The following is a 19,143-nucleotide window of genomic DNA, read 5'->3' on the forward strand; positions in this document are numbered from 1 at the left end:
GTTTGGGAGGCTGAGGGAGACAGATCACTTGAGGCCAGGAGTTCAAAACCAGTCATGGCAACATGGCAAAACCCTGTCTCTACCAAAAATACAAGAAATTAGCCAGATGTGGTGGTGCGCACCTGTGGTCCCAGCTACTCTGGAGGCTGATGTGGGAGGAGTAGGCTCAGTTGAGCCTGTGGGGCAGAGGCTGCAGTGAACTGAGATCGCACCACTGCACCCCAGCCTGGGCCACAGAGTGAGAACCTGTTTCTCTCTCTCTCTCTCACACACACACACACACACACAAATCGCTTGAAAAAGGAAAAGGAAAATGTTAACAGCTGTCTTACACTTATCACAGGATATACTGCTATCAAATAACAAATGTAAATCTTAAATTTAAAATAATGTAATAATTTGTACATTTCATGGAAATGTTAATTTTATAAAGTGTTTTTGTACCGTTTATTTATTGTGGATGACAGAGATCATGCAGCAAATTGTTCAGGTGTCATGCAGTTAAATCTCATAGAGAATTTTTTTTTCCAAAGTAATCAATAGATAATGATAATTATTTTCTGCATTTAAAACATTCCCTAGCTAACCTGCACTGAACAATTGATGGAGGCAGGAAGCAGACAAATGCCTAGGCAGATAGGGGGAGGTCCCTGGTGAAATCCGACCGTGAAGCCAGAAACTGTCCCATGTCAATTCTTGGACGAGATAGAGAACCCACCTTCCCATTTGGTGCACTTTCCTCTGATTGATCCCCACCCTTCACCTATTTTACATATAGCTACCATTTCCTAATTGGTTTTCTATACTGTTATGCTCACTTCTGAGTGCTGACTTTGCTTGGACCTTTTTTGCATACTCACAAGCCAGTCAGCACACGTTCCCTATTCTGAGCCCATAAACAACCCTGGGCTCACCCATATTGGGAAACTGTCTTGTCTTCGGGTAGGAGATCCACCCTTTCCACCTCCTCTTTTTGCTGAGAGCTTTCCTTTCACGTAATAAATTCTACTCCACTCACTCTCTGGTGTCCACGTGCCTAATTATTCCTGGTCATGAGACAAGTACCTGGACCTTGCTGAGCTAAGGAGTAAAAATCCCACATCCCAATTGCCTTTTTTTTTTTACATAATACTTTTTAAAATCATGCTTCTCATTGCCCTTTAATGTCTTGTTTCAGTCTTCCATTTTCTTTCCTGAAGAAGGAAGTATTTTTAGGATATGAAGACTTTCTCTAAACCAACACTCATACAGAAATATTTTCTACTGCAACATGATGGAAGAAACCTCCACCATCAAGTAAAGGCTTTTTTCTCATCTTGGAAGCCTTCATTATAATATATGTTAACATTATAGAATGCTACAGTAATCTATTAACATTTACTAATAATAGATTTATAGTCAACTTGAATAAGGCATTTTTATATAATCAGGAAATAATTTAGCACTGCCTTTTGGCAATCATTTTCAGTCTAAACAAAAACATGATTTTGTTGGAAGATGTGAATCATATGCTTACACTTTATGACTACTCAAATAGACAAATAATATAGGTAACCTAATAATAATACCCTTTCTCACCATCACCCTAGAAATAAATCCAGGAAGGGGCATGTGAAAGTTGAATTATTTTTTAGAAGTTTCTAGATTGAGTTCTATGGAAAAAAAAAAAAAAACTTTCTTGTAAGAATATTATAAGGTCCACATGAATATTATTTATGGCGATATTCACTCACCTTATCATGCACACCAAAATACATGAGCCTATCTGCAACAAAAGAAAATAGAGCCAGTGTCCACAGAAACAGAGATGAAATGACAGGTATCTCATTCTCAAAATGAGGCTAACTGCAACTCTGTCTTCCACTATGAACAAATAATTACTTAATCTTATCCTAGGGGGTTTCAGTCACCAGCAAAGGAAATCCTAATTAGTACATTTGTATATGAGAAATTCCACAGGATGCTTGGATAAACAAATATAAAATATAGAATCTGCCTTCCAAGTGTTATGAGTTAATTAGAGGGACAGTTCGAATAAAGGTTGATTGTCAGTTAATCAGTCTTTGTGTAAGAGATGAGAAACCTTTCCCACTGGTTTAGAGGATGTAGATAAAGTCTTGAGACAGTCAGGAGCCTTCGTGGAAGTTGTGGGATTTGATTTAATCTGAGATGAGGGAGAAGTATTAATATTGGGTAAAACAAGAGAATCATCTTTCTCCTGAAGTCGAGACACTAAGAAGTATATTCTGATAATAATATAGAGGGATTTGGAATGCTTCCCAAGGAAGCCATGATAAACTAAGCATCTGCTATAAGGAAAGCTTGAAATAAAGAAAAACACATATTAATGTATAAAGTATTGAAGTCACAGGTTACTTTCTTAGAAAAGGTAGGGCTTCTGTGGGTTACCAAGGCTTCTGCACAGTCAAAAGAGCTGCTGTATTCACTTTAACCCCAAAAGACAGAAAAAAGAAGACTAACTTTTGAAAGACACTGAATATTGAGGCTGTTGGACAATCTTGGCTCCCCCTGAATAAGCGTATGTAGTTCAAGTTTGCTTTAATAAGGGGCATTCACGATCACCATTGTGCAAAGCCAGACTGCAGGGCAGTAGCCAATATCCATTGATTAAAACAGCCTAATCAGGACAGAAGAACTCAGGTGGAACCAGACAGGTGGGACTCAGCATGTGGGAATGGGACAACAGAAACAGATTAGCCCTTTTGTTTTGTTAATCAAACCTTAATAATAATGTTTACTCTGGTGAATTGCAGAGATTTCAAACAAATCACTTCAACTCATGTCTGTCATTTTAAACGAGAGATTCTTTGCTGTATTTTATCTCAGAGATGCATCTATAATTTTAAAATATTAAATGCTATGCATAGTATATTTCCATTTATAAATTTGTGGATATGCATTTATTGATATGTATGCATATATAAATTAGGTATGGAAATGCATAGATAAAATCTGAAAGTCAATAAAAATATTAGGAGTAGTTATAGGATTAGGGATTATTAGGATAAATGTTTAATACATATACATGATGTGTATATATATATATGTCTTATACTTAGAGTCAGAAAATATTAATTTTCAGGTAAATGTTTAGTACATATATATGTGTATATATGTATACTTATAATCAGAAAATATTAATTTTTAAACCTGAAAACATAATTGATCCTTTTGTAAATATAGCTATAATTAGTGCTGGCATCTTGGATTTTCATTCACCCATAGTTAATTTTTTTATATAATTATAGAGTAGGAGTTTTCCAGCAACTCACAATAACCTATTGCAAACTCTGGTATGCTGCTTAGTGCTTAGTAGTTTCCCTATAAACATCACTGGCATCTAAACCCAAATCAAACTATAGTTTCAGATCTAACAAGTTGTTTTTTCTCAACCTTCGGTTCATTGCTTTAAATTGCATAATAAAAATTGGTGCATCCAAAATATTTATCTTTTCTGTGTTACTTCACGCAAAATCATTGCTGCCAGTCCTCTCTGCAGCAGTGATTGATATCTGGAACAGGCTTTCTCTATCTTTCTGCATTATTGGAGATGCCATTTCAAATCTCATCTGAAACCATATCTTTTTCTTCGACTTCTATTACTTTATTCCATAATTGTATTATTTAACTCTGTCAAATGCACTGGGATACAGCCTTCTATAAAAGTGGCTTGCATAAAAATGCAATGCAGTAGCTATTTTGAAATTAATTTTGTAGAAATGACTGCCCCCAGGTTAGAAATATTTTTGTTAATTGCTGTTCCTCAATCTAGCCATATAAACCAAGGCAAATTATTTTAAAAGACGGACCAAAAAAATACTGGAAGAGTGAAAAGATACTTTTCTTAATTTAAACATGTTCTGAACATAATATTATGTCAATGTGTCTATGCTTCTGGGCACCTAAACCAAAAGTGTATCTCGTACTTAAAAATAGATACTCTAAATCTGGAGTGGGAACTCTTAGTTTTGAGAGAAAAGCACAGATAATATTCTAATCTCGTATTTCTTTAATTGTTATTTCTACCAGATTGTATGAATTTCATCCAAGATAAAGACATTTTTTTCAAATCATTAATTTACTAACGTGGAAATAAACAAAAATGACCCAAATGAGAAACCAACAGAAAAATCAAACAAAGCTGATTCATTTAGATTTTGCTCCAGCAAAGGAGTCAGCCACTATCCTCTGCCTGTGGAAAAAACTCAAAGGCAAGTAGAGGGATGGGAAGGTTTTATAGCAAAAAAATGGCAGTCGTGGCCGCTGTGTGGAAGAGGATTGGAACGTATGGGGAAGCTGGGGTGGGCTACCAAGAAGTGGGGCATCCTCTGTTACTCTTCTAAGAACATATTTGACTTTCTCTGGTTGTTCCTAAGTAGGAAGCAGGGGGAATTATTGGGAAAGCTGTAAGCCACTAACCAAGCTCTGATTCTTCTGGGCCGATCGCTGTGGAGGCCGTTTGGCTTCCTGACTGATAGATGCAGAGACTGAGTCAACGTTTCCTTGGCTTACATGGCCTGACTACTATCCACTGGTATATTTAGTCTTTCAGTAAAAAGAAAATAATTTATAAACAGGTCAACTAATTAAATAAAATGTCAGCCATAATGATTATAGAAAGTTTTTCTTAAGATAGCTAGTGTAGTGCAAATTTGAAGAAAACATAACAACTAGCAAAATAAAAGGAACTGGATCATAAATGGAACACATTGTTGATGTGAATAGTGCTTGCACACTGGGAAACAAGAAAGATCACGGCACATGAATAAACAGAAATGTCCCAGGGTCAAATTAACAGTCATTCAGATTTGTACAGGAGGGGTTCGCTGAGGTTGTCTGCTACTAGATCACACAGACGTCTTTTTAAAAGGAAGGCTCATCTATGGTGAAGGCTGTGAATGTTTTCCTCAGATTACAGAGTAGCTAAGGCATAGGAGAGATTTGATTCTTTTTTTCTTTTCAAGAGATAATTCTTTTATTTTTTATTGGAAGGGGAGTATAAACAGAAAACACTTAAACCTCTTGCAGATACTTTAATGAACTGTAAAGGACTAAACTATTAGCAGAGAGAAAGGGGGGAAATGGATTAGAATAGTGTCCCTCAGACACTGCTGTGAATGTGTTGCAGATGTTAAAATGTAGGTTTTGCTTGGGCAGGCCTGTGGAAGCGTCCTGAGATGATGCATTTCTAAGGAGATCCCTCATGATCTGAGGGATCTGAGGTTGATGAGCCCTGATGATGTGGGTTAACAACTAAACTTTGATCCATGAGCAACAAAGGAAAAGAGAAATACTTCTCTAGGTGATATTAAACTCTTGAAACAAAAACTTTGCAACACCATTTTGTATCTTGAAACAAAATCCATTAATGAAATAATTTACCAAAACATGTAAAAAAATAAAGTCAATCAATAAAGTGACCTAAAAGTAATCATAAAAAGGATAAATAAAAGGCATTTATGAAAAATATAAATTTCAGGCCAGGCGTGGTGGCTTATGCCTGTAATCTTAGCACTTTGGGAGGCGAAGGCAAGTGGATCATAGTAGTTCAAACATTCGAGACCAGCCTGGGCAACATGACAAAACCCTATCTCTATAAAAAAATACAGAAAAATTAGCTGGGTGTGGTGGACTAGACACACCTCTAGTCCCAGCCACTTGGGGAGCTGATGCAGGAGGATTGATCCCAGGAGGTTGAGGCTGCAGTAAGCTGAAATAGCACCACTGTACTCCAGCCTGTATGACAAAGTGATTCTCTCTCTCTCTCTCTTTCTGTATAAATATGTATGTAATATATATATATAAAAATTTAAATATGAAAATATTCAAATATGACCATACTTAAAGACATAGAATCATTTCACCTGAACCTAAATTTAGTGTACTTATCAGTTACAGATGCATACAGAATCAAGCACGTTGCTTTAACAACCTGTGGTGTTTCTGTTGTTAACATATTTCTATGAAATATTAAAACTTTTTGAGAATGTTCTGAATGAAAAAATTATCACCTTACCTCAGTTTACACAGGGTTTGTATTAAATACTACTGAAGTGGTGCATATATATACCGTCAGGCTTCACTGAATGAGGGGGATACCTTCTGAGAATTGTGTCTTTCTATGATTTTTGTTGTTGTGTGAGCATCGAAGAGTATACTTACACAAACCTAGATGGTGTAGCTTACTGCACACTTATGTTATATGGTAGAGCCTATTGCTTCCAGGACACAAACCTATATAGCATGTTACTGTACTGAATTCTGTAGGCAATTGTAAACAATGGTATTTATGTAACTAAACATACTTGACCATTAAAAATGTACATAAAAATATGGTTACATAAAAGATTTAAAACGGTAGACTTGCGTACTATACTCACCGTGAATGGAGCTTGCAGGACTGCAAGTTGCTCTGGGTGACACAGGGAGTAGGTGGTGAGTGGATGTAAAGGCCTAGGACATTACTGTACACTACTGTAGATTGTAGAAGTACTATAAAGTGAGGCTACACTAAATTTATTCTTAAAAAGTTTTCTTCCTTAATAAATTAACCTTAGCTTACTGTAACTTTTTTACTTTGTAAACTTTTTAAATTTTGTTTAACTTGATTCCTTTTAGCTTAAAACACAAACACATTGTACAGCTATGCAAAACTATTTTTTTATTTATATTCTTTCTTTTATTTTAAATTTACTGAATTTTTACTTTTTAAACTTTTTTTTTTTTTTTTTTTTGTCAAATACTAGGACACAAACACACAAATTAGCACATTAATCTAGGCCTACACAGAGTTAGATAATCAACGTCACTCTCTTCGACCTCCACATCTTGTCACACTGGATGGTCTTTTGGAGCAATAACAGGCTTAGAGCTGTCATCACCTGTGATAACAATGCCTTCTTCTGGGAATCTCTCCTGAAGGTCCTGCCTACATAGAAGGAATGTACCCTAAAATAATGATAAGAGGTATATAGTAAATACATAATCCAATAACATAATCATAACAATGTAGCATTGATGGAGGCTGAGAAGTCCCAAGATAGCCCGTGTGCAAGCTGGAGAAGCAGGGGAGACAGTAGCACGGCTCAGTCCAAGTCTGAAGGCCTCAGAACCAAAGAAACTGATGGTGCAACTCTCAGGCCTAGAACTTGAAAAATGGGAGAACTGGTGTTGAGTCCTGGAGTCCATGAATCCAAAGACCCCAGAACCTGGACTTCTGACATCTGAAGGCTGGAGAAGAAGGGCATCCCAGCTTTGGAAGACAGAAAGCAAGAATTCTCTCCTCCTCTGCCTTTTGGCCTCACTCAGGCCTGCAGCTGATTGGGTAGTGCCTGCCGACATTGAGGGCAGATCTTCCCCACTCAGTCCACCTGCCCCCAAGCTAATCTTCTCCAGAAACGTTCTCACAGACACCACCTGGGGCAGCGCAGTCATTCCAATCCAAAGAGGAAGCACCCGGCTTTCTCCTTCAGAAGAAGAGGCATGAGCTCAGGGCCTGCTGAAGCATTGAGAATTTTGCTTTTACTTATGAAGTTACGTAACTTTTTCCAGATAAATATTTTTCTTTCTACATATAAAATCTATTAATTTTATTATTAAAAATATATACATTTTGACAGAAATATTTGTCAGCTCCAGGTAACCTACAATTCACTCAGAAAGTGAAAAGATATTTGACGATTTAAAGTTACATATTTCTAGATTTTTTTTCTGTTTTCGTACTTATGAAGGTGTATAACAATATAGTTTGCAAAGGGCTAATATAAAACTGTGCATATTATTATGAAAAATATTTTAACTTTGAAAGGAAAATATTTGATGTGTGCAACAAAATACATATTTTTAAAATTTATAAAAAAAGACAACAAAATTAGCATCCATTAATTTATCACACAAATTAAGAAAGTATATAATGAATTTTCAATGTGAAATCCTTTTAATTATTTTAGCAACCACATTGTTTAGAATTCTCAAATAGTTTTTTAGCACATATTTTATTCATGAGAAATATGATTTTTGCTATATACAAATATTGCACCTTTTGTAAATGCTATCATTCTGCATCCTGCTTTTTCAAATCAATATTAAATATATAAGATTCAGCAAATTTGATTTGTGAATGGGGGCATTTGTTCCCTGCTGCAAAGTATCCCATCATATTATCTACAGGTCGCTTTATTTAAATTTGAAATATTTATTGCCACTTCTCATTCTCAGCTTTTCCCCATTTTTATTGTTTTCATAACCCTGTAACATTTCATATAATTAATATATTTATTATGTTGATTTTTAAAATTTTCTTTATATTCTCATAAAAGTGTAAGTCTCACTAAAGCAGGTATTTTTATTTTGTTTACTGATAATTTCAAACATCAAGAATTTTGTTTGACACTATGTGAGTTTAATATATATATTTTGAATGAATTAACAAATATAGCATTCTTTTATATTAAGAAAAGTTAGGATGATTTTCTTGTATGGATATTTAATATACAGTAGTACGTATATACTCCAATCACAGTATTTCCATGCAGAGTTTCCATGCAGATTTGATGATTCTTCTGATAGTGATCATCATTCTAATGATATGTACCAGGTCTGTCTACTGGTACACATGGATAGCAATTTACTGCAGTGTATACATTGGTTCATAGCATTAAGCAAAATTGATTCTAGATATTTATTCAAGGTAATGGAAATGGACTTACTGACTTAATGAATTAGGTATTGAAGAAACTGAGAGTAAATAGGGATGACTTGAACCTCTTGGCCTAAACAATCAGAAGAGAGCAGTTGTCGTTAATTGAGATGGGGAAGAAGTTTGGGAGCTGTGATTAAGAGCTTAATAATGCAAATGTTATATTTGAAATGGCTTTTGGAGAAATAGCTAGAGAGGTCAAGTAGCTGGTTGTATACATAATGTTTAAATTCCAAGAAAAAAGTTTAGTCTGGAGACATAAATACTATAATCATCAGCATATATATAGTACTTAGGGACACAACTCTAGAATAGATCAACAGGCAAGTAGATCAATATGATACTATATTGATGGCTGATACCTGAGACCCCTTAATGATGGTCAGGATAACAAAGGGAGCTGGCAAATTAGAATGAAAAGTAGTGGCCAGAGAGGTAGGAGAAAAGCCAGCGAGGGGGGAGTCCTGGATGCTCAGTAAGATAGGAAGCAAACTCATCAGCTGTAAGTGGAGATGGAGGAGGAGGGCTTGAGTATTTGAGGAGACAGAAGAATGGGTGGGAATATAGCTGGATTTAGAGTATGATTCATGAATGTCATGAATGGTCTTCTTGGAACTCTGGTGATGGATTTAATTTGAGATCAGTCAGCATAGTTGCAAATGTTTTCTTCAGATTTACTTGGAGGTTTGTAAAAACTTGGACAGAATTAGACTTACACTGAGTGGGAGTTTGCAGGTGAGTAGGAATATGAGGCATTTGCTGATGCTGAAGAGCTTGATGCATAAGTGGTAGAAAGGATAAAGGAAATGGGGATTAAGTAGCAAAGCTGTTAGGACAGGAATGCACAGAGATACAGTGAGATGGACAGCACAGGAGGAGAAATATAAAATGCTAGTCTTTTTAGTGTTAAAGAAACAGGAAGAAAGATCAAAAAGCAGGAGGTAGTAACTAAGATTCTGAGTATGGGGGTAGGGAGTAGAGATTAGAGTACTGTTGTGTTCTTTAATTCTAAGATTTAATTTTGTCATTGCCATTTCAAAACTTTCTTTATGATCACAGTTAACTTATTTCAACAGAAGGCAATCTTGTTTCAGAAGGCTAAATAATAATTGTAGAGTGTGCCGGACAGAGGGCAGGACAGGGCCACACAGAGCAAGCAATCTTTACACCTAGGAATGGTGCGTTAAATAAGTTAATTTTCTTTTTTTTTTTTTTGAGACGGAGTCTCGCTGTGTCTCCCAGGCTGGAGTGCAGTGGCGTGATCTCGGCTCACTGCAAGCTCCGCCTCCCGGGTTCACGCCATTCTCCTGCCTCAGCCTCCCGAGTAGCTGGGACTACAGGCGCCCGCCACCACGCCCGGCTAGTTTTTTGTATTTTTAGTAGAGACGGGGTTTCACCATGTTAGCCAGGATAGTCTCGATCTCCTGACCTCGTGATCCACCCGCCTCGGCCTCCCAAAGTGCTGGGATTACAGGCTTGAGCCACCGCGCCCGGCCTAATTTTCTTATAAGCTACTCGCCAATGCCTTTCTTTGTTTTTACTTTTTTATATATTTTTTGAAACACAGTCTCACATTGTCACCCAGGCTGGAGTGGAGCTCAGCTCACTGCAACCTCTGCCTCCCAGACTCAAGCAGTCCTCCCACCTCAGCCTCCCCAATAGCTTGGGCTACAGGCACAGACCACCACTCCTGGCTAATCTTTGTGGTTTTAGTAGAGAGAGTTTTTCACTGTGTTGCCCAAGCTGTTCTCAAACTCCTGGCTTCAAGTTATCTGCCTGCCTAGGCATCCCAAAGTCCTGGGATTATAGGCGTGAGCCACTGTGCAGTGCTTTCTTTATGGTGTTAGCTTGATTGTGGATATTATACCTTTAGATTTGGAAAACTGAAAGTGGAAAAAGAAAAACAAAACAAACAGTGATTCACAAACATACTCAATGTTGAGATAATGGAATCCTCGGAAATAAATAGAAAAATTAAGCTTCACAACATTTCATACAAATGTAGTACTCTTAACTATTTATCTATGAAATACACGAGATCCGCTGTGGCCTGCATCTAAATGATTCCTAGAAAAGTAGGGTGCTGGGAGCATGCAAGATCCAGGGAGAATGTGGGTTCTGAATATCAATGAGCTGCTGACTTACAGGTAACCTGAGTTTTTCTAAATCTTAGTTTTTGTTTTTCTCTTTATGAACAATTACATTTAGTTTAGCACTCTGTGGAGTTAAAAATGAATACATTTTGATGAGTTACAACTCATCAAAACCAGACTGACTTAGATGAATATAATTATACATCTTGCTTAAATATGTTTTAAATTATTTTATCTGGATATCAAGTCCACAGTCTTTCTGAATGTTTAAAAACATGCTCACTGCCAAAAAATGCGAAAATATCAATTTAAAAGTTTCAAGGAAGAAACAATATTTTTCAAAATGAAGCCACTTTTTTATGTGTCTGAAAATAATGACAATACCCAGGAGAGAAAGATCTCAAAATTTCCAAAAGCACACATTTTTCTCCATTTTAAAGATCTAATATAAATCTCAGCCTGATTTATAATTTTTTGTTGTATATACTGATGATTATGAACAATTTCACAGAACGTCAAGAAAAAGATACAGCTGTCTGATACATTTTTCCAATCAACGTTTTATTGAAGTGGTTTTCCCTTTCAATGTCAAACATTAAAATAGCAATTAAATTACAACGGACATCTAATTTTATTATGATTAAGTACTCACACAGTTTTAGTCTTGAATAGAGTAATGTTGTTCCCACACCAGATTTAGAATCACCGGAGAAATAAGAGTTTTTCACAAACATCTCTCTGTTTAACATTATTACAAGAGCAGTTTAAAAAGTTGAACATGACTCTGCAAATCAGAGCAGGAGAAAGATACATACCTGTGAATGGAGAGTTCTGCAGAGGCTTCTTATAAAGGAAACATTTTAACTAAAATCTCAAGGCTATGCAAGAAGTAGACGTTACAAACATGTGTACTTAAGCGTGTTGGCTCACGCCTATAATCTCAGCATTTTGGGAGGCCTAGGTGGGTGCATCACTTGAGGTCAAGAGTTTGAGGTCAGCCTGACCAACATGGTGAAACCCCATCTCTACTAAAAATACAAAAATTAGCCAGGTGTGGTGGTGCACACCTGTAGTTAGGTGAGCTAATAAAATGAAATCAATTAATATTTTGCCAGTTAAGAATGATTTGCCTGTAGAAATCTGAGGGTTATGGAAATATATCTGTTTTTTATCATTATGTTTTAAAATACCTTGAAGAATTTCATTTTTCTCTGTATCCTTTCCCTATGAATGTGTTTTTGAGAGGAGACTCCAGTGATGGAGAGATGTCAATGGATATAACATATATCTTAAAGAAAGTATTCCTTGTATTGTTAAAATGTATCTCTGCAAATGTAAATTAAAATGTTCACTTATGAACATCAAGAGCTGCTCAGGAGGCTGAGGCAGGAGAGTCACTTGAACCAAGGAGGCAGAGATTTCAGTGAGCCAAGATTGAAGCACTGCACTCCAGTCTGGGCAACAGAGTGAAACTCTGTCTTAAAAAATAAATAAATAAAATAAATAAAAATTTTAAAAATCATATGTGTTCTTGAAGGGTGGTAAGGGACAAGAAAGATGTACGTGTAAGAAACAAACATTCCAGGCTAATGTAAATTGATGTAAAATTACTAGGTCTTGGGGAAAAAGTTGGGCATTTTAAAGAAACTCATAAAAGGCAGGACAAGAATATAGTGAACTCACTAGGAAGTGGCATTCAGTGAAGTGAACATGGCCAGAAAGGTAGGGGAGTAGAGCGGATGCTATTTTTGCTTTTAGTCCAAAACAGAAAGACAATAAAGCTTGTAAGACAGATCATGGCAGTGTGAGAAAGAAACAAAAGAGAAAGCATGGAGATATGTTTGGAAGCTATTAATAATTGTGAAATGAGAATTGTGAACGATGTGAAATGACAGTGACTTGGATTAGAAACAGGCAGCAGAGTTACGCGGTATAATAGGCAAGCTAATAAAACCATGTTCTTCAAAAACAAAGCCACAGAATATTTGTTCAACATTAATGACAATGGGTTAAATGAAACAACATTTTCTATTAATCAAATTGTGTTAATCTTTACATTCAAAATAAGAGATGCTTTCCGTGTACTGATTCTAGCGTAACATTTTCCCCTACTTGGAACTTGTCTTTTATTTCCATTTCCTGTCACGTATAAAGAGTGTTAGTTGTTCAACTCATCAAAACCAGACTGACTTGGATGAATATAATTATACATCTTGCTTAAATATGTTCTAAATTATTTTATCTGGATATCAAGTCTACAAAATATGTCTTATAATTGTGCAGTTCTTTTTCACTTCAGTTTTATTTAGAATGTTCTAAACCAGATATACTCTTGAGAAGTTTACAGTGTTTAAAATTCAGGTAAAGAAATAAATTATTTTTGTAAGTATTTATCACTTCACAAGACATTATTATGTTTTAGAATGGCAAATATTTTTATTTACATGTGCATAAGTTATAATTCTATAGAGCATATTAAAATGAAATACGAAGCACAGGAAAGCTATGAGTAAGGTGACATAAGACAACTGGTTTCAGGGTCTGGGTAACATTAGCTAGTCGTACTTTAAAATCCAACTTGAAGAAAGTACTATAGGAAACTGGAAGAACTAGAGGTAGTTCTGATGATGAATTTATCTTTACTTTTATTTCATGTTATTGCTGTTAACTGTGGCAGAATTGAAATCAATTAATATTTTGCCAGTTAGGAATGATTTGCCTGTAGAAATCTGAGGGTAATGAAAATACATCTCTGTTTTTCATCATTATGTTTTAAAATACCTTGAAGAATTTCATTTTTCTGTCTCCTTTCCCTCTGAATGTGTTTTTGAGAGGACACTCCAGTGATGGAGAGATGTCAATGGATATGACATATATCTTAAAGAAAGTATTACTTGTATTGTTAAAAATGTATCTCTGCAAATGTAAATTAAAATGTTTACTTATGAACATCAAGCATATTTATAATTTTATGGCTGATGATTTGGATAAAAAGAATAAAACTTTTGTAAATTAACTGCAAATTTAAATTTCAAGAAAATTACAATTTTCTCTCCAGTTGCATAAATTTCACCAATTCATATTTGTAAAGCTAATAGCAACAGTAATTTATATGGTAATGACAATTGTTCCATTGATATATTAACATTAAAAAAGATTAAACTTTACAAAAATAGTTTGCTATTCATGTGGTGACATCTAAATTATTAACATTCCATAGTAACTTGCCTGGTCTTGCATTAAAGTACTATATTCTAAAATTTTACCATGTAAATTTTTATGCTTTAGTACCAAGGTTAACGTATAAGATTTTTAAATTTATTTAGTTAAGGCCAGCTTAAATATTTGAATAATTATATATTTTTAAGTTATGAGACATTGGAAATATAATTATTTCAGGCTAGCTGCTTCTTGCTAAATGTAGATGTCCAAAAAGTGTTATTGAAAAAACAAGAGAGGAGATTAGATACATACATTAGAACATTCCAAATAAAACTGAAATTAAAATAACCAAAAAATTATAAGACATATTTTGTGAGCCAAGTATCCAGATAAAATAATTTTAAACATATTTTAGCAAGATTTATAATTATATTCATCTAAGACAGTCTAGTTTTAATGAGTTAAACAACTAACACTATAAGTTTTGACAAAATGTACATCACATTATCATAATTATTAGAGCCCAACAAATAGCTTAATTATATATATTCAGTAAGTGTTTTGGTCCATATTCTAAATCTCTGGTCAAAGGGGATTTCAATGCACCTCACACTGTGACATGTAAATTAATCATTTGAGACTATATATATAGATTTTTTTTAACTCTTAAAATAACTGAAGTGCATGCAAAAAATAAGCAACAACTTGAAAAGACTTAAGTTGAATCTAGAAAGTTGAGTAAACCCAAAATTAATTTGCTTAAAATTCAGACAAAATAGCAAATGCTTGTCTCAACACACACACACACACGTGCATGTGTACACACACACGCACACACAGACAACCTGAGAAATAAGACACTAATTTAATAGAAAACTCAAGAAAAAAGACCCACAGAATTGGGAAGATGTAAACCAAAATGCAAGGACACAGAACGAAGACTACCGGAAGCCAATAAAAGACCTAACAAACAAACAAACACAGAAACCCCAAAGTGTCAGGGTGATCAAGACTGCTAGAAAATCAGTGAGCATTCCTTATAACAGAGGGATCCACGCCAAAGATGATGATGGATTGCCGATTCTCTCCTCCCTTCCTAGGAATCCAATTAAGTTCATGAAAGACTTTTCCATCCTGACTTACATACCCCGTACCTGCTTCTTCGTATTTTCCACCCTGTTTGTTACCCATGCTTGAGATTATTTTTTTTTTGACTTACTTTCTCCTTTTTTGTTTTTTTTCCTTCAGCTGTGTCAAATCCATTATTATCTACCTCACTTCTCAATTTCAGTTATTATATTTATTCATTGTATAATTTCTAATTAATGCTGTTTTATATGGGTTTGAATTTTCTGATGAAATTCTCTATTTTGTCATACATTTTATCCAATTTATTAAGTACAACTTCTTTAAGTCCATTTGTAATAATATAAATAAATAGATTAGCTCTGGGTTTGTTTCTACTGATGTTTTGTAAAACTTTTTTTTTAATTGAATATTCTATTGAATGCCAGACCTTTATATATGAAAAATTCATAAAGCCTCTGGATGTAGTTATCTTCCTTCAGGGTGGAGTTGTCTGATGTGCAGTTGGAGTAGGGACAAATCTTCTCAATCTATTTAGGGACTAAAATTATTCCAGTCTAATATGTAGTTTTTGTCTAGATTCACCTTTGATTCACCTTCACACCGATGTAGACCTTTTGGAGAATAAACAGAGAATCTGTGATAATAAGCAGGGTCCATCTTCCTTAGAAGATTATTGATTCAAATTTTAATTTTTCCAACACTTTAAAATGAACAATTTTCCTTTAATTTTCAGCTGCTTTTCTGCCTGACTGCCTTTCTTCCTATATAACTTAATCTGAAATGCCTCAACACAGCTGATATAGTTAGGCTTTGTGTCCCCACCTAAATCTCATCTTTAATTGTAATCCCCACAATCCCTGCAGGTCAAGGAAGAGACCAGGTGGAGCTAATTGAATCCTGGGGGTGGTTTCCCCCATGCTGTTCTCATGATAGTGAGTGAGTTCTCACGAGATCTGATGGTTTTATAAGAGGCTCTTCCACCTTTGCTCAGCACTTCTCCTTCCTGCTGCCTTGTGAGGAAAGTGTCTTGCTTCCCCTTCACCTTCTGCCATGATCGTAAGTTACCTGAGGCCTCTCCAGTCATGCTGAACTTTAAGCCAATTAAACCTCTTTCCTTTATAAATTACCCAGCCTTGGGTAGTTCTTTATGCATTGTGGAAATGGACTAATACAAATGCCTTATAGCAAGATAAAATTTCCAGACCTCTCTCTTCTCCATGTTCTTGGCCTTTCAAGCAGCAGTGTTTGCCATTACATCCTATGATATCTCTGAAAGCTTTGCTGGTTTCTCTGCTTCTTGGCTATCTGAGTCTGACTTCTTAGATTCTCACCTATGCCCAACTACTAGACAATACCCAGAGGGGGAAAAGACATGCAGAATGCTAGACCCTCTTCAGTAAGCCCTTCTTCTTTCCGTCTCTCCAAAATCTTGATCTTTCAAGGCTTAGATGCCTTCCCTGACGTTTGTGTTTACTTGACTATTTTGTGTAGGTTCCATCGTGGTTACTGAAGGAAGATGAAAATGTTACAAGTTACTCTATCAGAGCCAGTGTTACCTTAGACCAAAGTAATTATTGCCTGTTTTTACTAAGAAAGGCAATCCTTCTTTTGTATTTTGAAGCAAATTAAATAGAAATACAAAATCAAATTATAGTAACTCAAAATAATCTTTTAAATGTAATACACATTTTTATGTGAATATATCATCAATATCTGCTGCTTCCAAACTGCTAGGATTGATGAGATTAGAAAGCAAACAGGCAGCCCTTATTCCCAACAAAGTTTAAAATCAAACAACGTGAAGTGAGTTGACAGACTGTCAGTTGGGTTTTCATCAACACACACAGTTTCACCTGTGTGTCAATGAATGTAATTGATAAAAAGTTAGAAAAATCATTTTGAATAAGTTTTCTGCAACTTTACCCATTTTAGATGGTCCATAAATATCAACTACCTATCAATCAGAAACTCCTTTGTAATGCCTTATTAAAATGAAGGAAGCCACATCTGCATATGTGAAGAGGGCTGCGATTTTAACTTTCATTCAATGTCAATTTAATTTCAGTATCCTTCCCACACCCAGTTTATGGTTTGTACAAATTACAACATTGATGGGTTTGCTAGGGTAATGGTGATGATCAGTCATTAATTCCCCAGAGCGTATCATATTTGCTGAATACATGGTATAGGAAAGGTCACATTGAATTCATCTATTTTACGCTTCTGAAAATAAACCAGCACCACTAACCTGCTATAATAGGGGAAGTACACAGAGCAAAACTATGAGCATGCTATCATTATGAATATATTCACATTTTCTATAACTTATCACAATTAGTTTGCAATTAGATAAATCCATAAAATATGTTGCTATTAAATTTTGATAATTAAAAAAGTAAGAGAAAAGCAAAAAACATTGGCTAATAAAGTTTCCTTTGTATTAGAATATGTTCATACACTTTAGTAAGAGGGAGGAAGTGACCTGTCTCTTGGGCTTTCAATCCCAACAAAGAAGGAGTCATGCTGCTTTCATAGAATTGCTAGAATTCTCTACAGGTCAGGGTCTCAACAGCATGTACATTGCAAAGCTCTAATCTATTGCAACTCAGGAATTTAGGTGGTCCTTGTTAGCTAAAAGGTAGGGTTGGTCTAAGCTCAACAAAGAAAGTTTGTAATGGAACAATCACATTAAAATGTCCTAAATACATGATTCAACATCATTCTTGCTGGAGGTCCTAAGTGCACTCTCCTTTCCCCTAGTGATTAATTAGTGAAATTAATGTTCTTATCTCCTGCTCAGGACTGAAGTATGCAACCTTGGGATTACACTGTTTCTCATATTAGAAATTTCAGTCTTGGCCTCCTCACCTAAAAATGAGTCTTTAAGAATTTTCTAAAAGTAATACTAAATTCCAACCCCAATTTTTCAGGAACATAAACTTTATTAGAGGCAAGCAAATGAAGACACAATAGAAGACCTCTTTTAGTTATGCATGATATTGCTTCAAACTGCATTCATCTGTGACTTGGCTATGTCATGTTGGTGTCTGTGTGGTGATAGTGACAACTAATATTCCCTTTGCTGTTGTCGATCTTAGTTCATCATTACTTGCTCTGACGTCTTCCTTAATGTGTTAAAGCAGATGGTTAAATCGATTCAGCACTCTTCTGCTGGTATTCATGCGGTGTCATCATGGATAACTATTTTGGAGATTAGGTTTTTACTGGCCATGGGTACTGAAAGTGAGCAATTCTTAGGCTGCTACTTTGCAGTGGTACATTTTAGTTTTGTATTCATGTTGTTTCATCGCACGTTCCGCTCCGCTTTTGATGCTTAACACAATAAAGCCTTCCATTGCTCATAACCAGGAACAAAATAACAGATAGAGACACTTATACTGATGTCTCTTTCAGAAGCAAAGGGTGATGCAGAAGCAAGGAGAATTGTCAGGACTTTAAACCGTGTAAACCAACAGGGTCAGGCAGATTGAAAAAAGTAATTGAGGCTGGGGGTGTTGACTCACGCCTATAATCCCAGCACTGTGGGAGGCCAAGGTGGGAAGATCACCTGAAGCCAGGAGTTGGAGACCAGCCTAGGCAGCATAGCAAGATCCATCTCTTAAAAAAAAAAAAAAAAAAAAAAAAAAAGCCAGACGTGGTGGTACGCGCTTGTAGTTCCAGCTATTCGGTAGACTGAAGCAGGAGGATTGTATGAACCTGGCGGGTATATAGGCTACAGTGAGTCATGATCTCGCCACTGCACTCCAACCTTGGTGACAGAGCAAGATCCATTTCAAAAAAAGAAGAAGAAGAAGAAAAAAAAAAACAATTGAAATTGTGCCTAGGTTTAAGAGCAAATAGCAAGTAATACAAGTAGAAAAACAATTTGTCTCAGAAGACTCTAGGCGGGGTACGGTCACTTATACTCTAGGTCCTACTTTTAAGGCTGTGATCAGGTGTGGAGGATCAGACTCTGGAGTGTGTGGTTAGAGGAAATCAGTGCTTGCTTCTAGGTTGTTTAGATTCGACCAAAGCAGCTTTTAGTGAAGGGCTAAAATAGGGAGACAATACCCACTGGGG

Source organism: Macaca nemestrina, chromosome 19 (assembly GCF_043159975.1).
Source record: "Macaca nemestrina isolate mMacNem1 chromosome 19, mMacNem.hap1, whole genome shotgun sequence".
Classification (NCBI taxonomy): domain Eukaryota; kingdom Metazoa; phylum Chordata; class Mammalia; order Primates; family Cercopithecidae; genus Macaca; species Macaca nemestrina.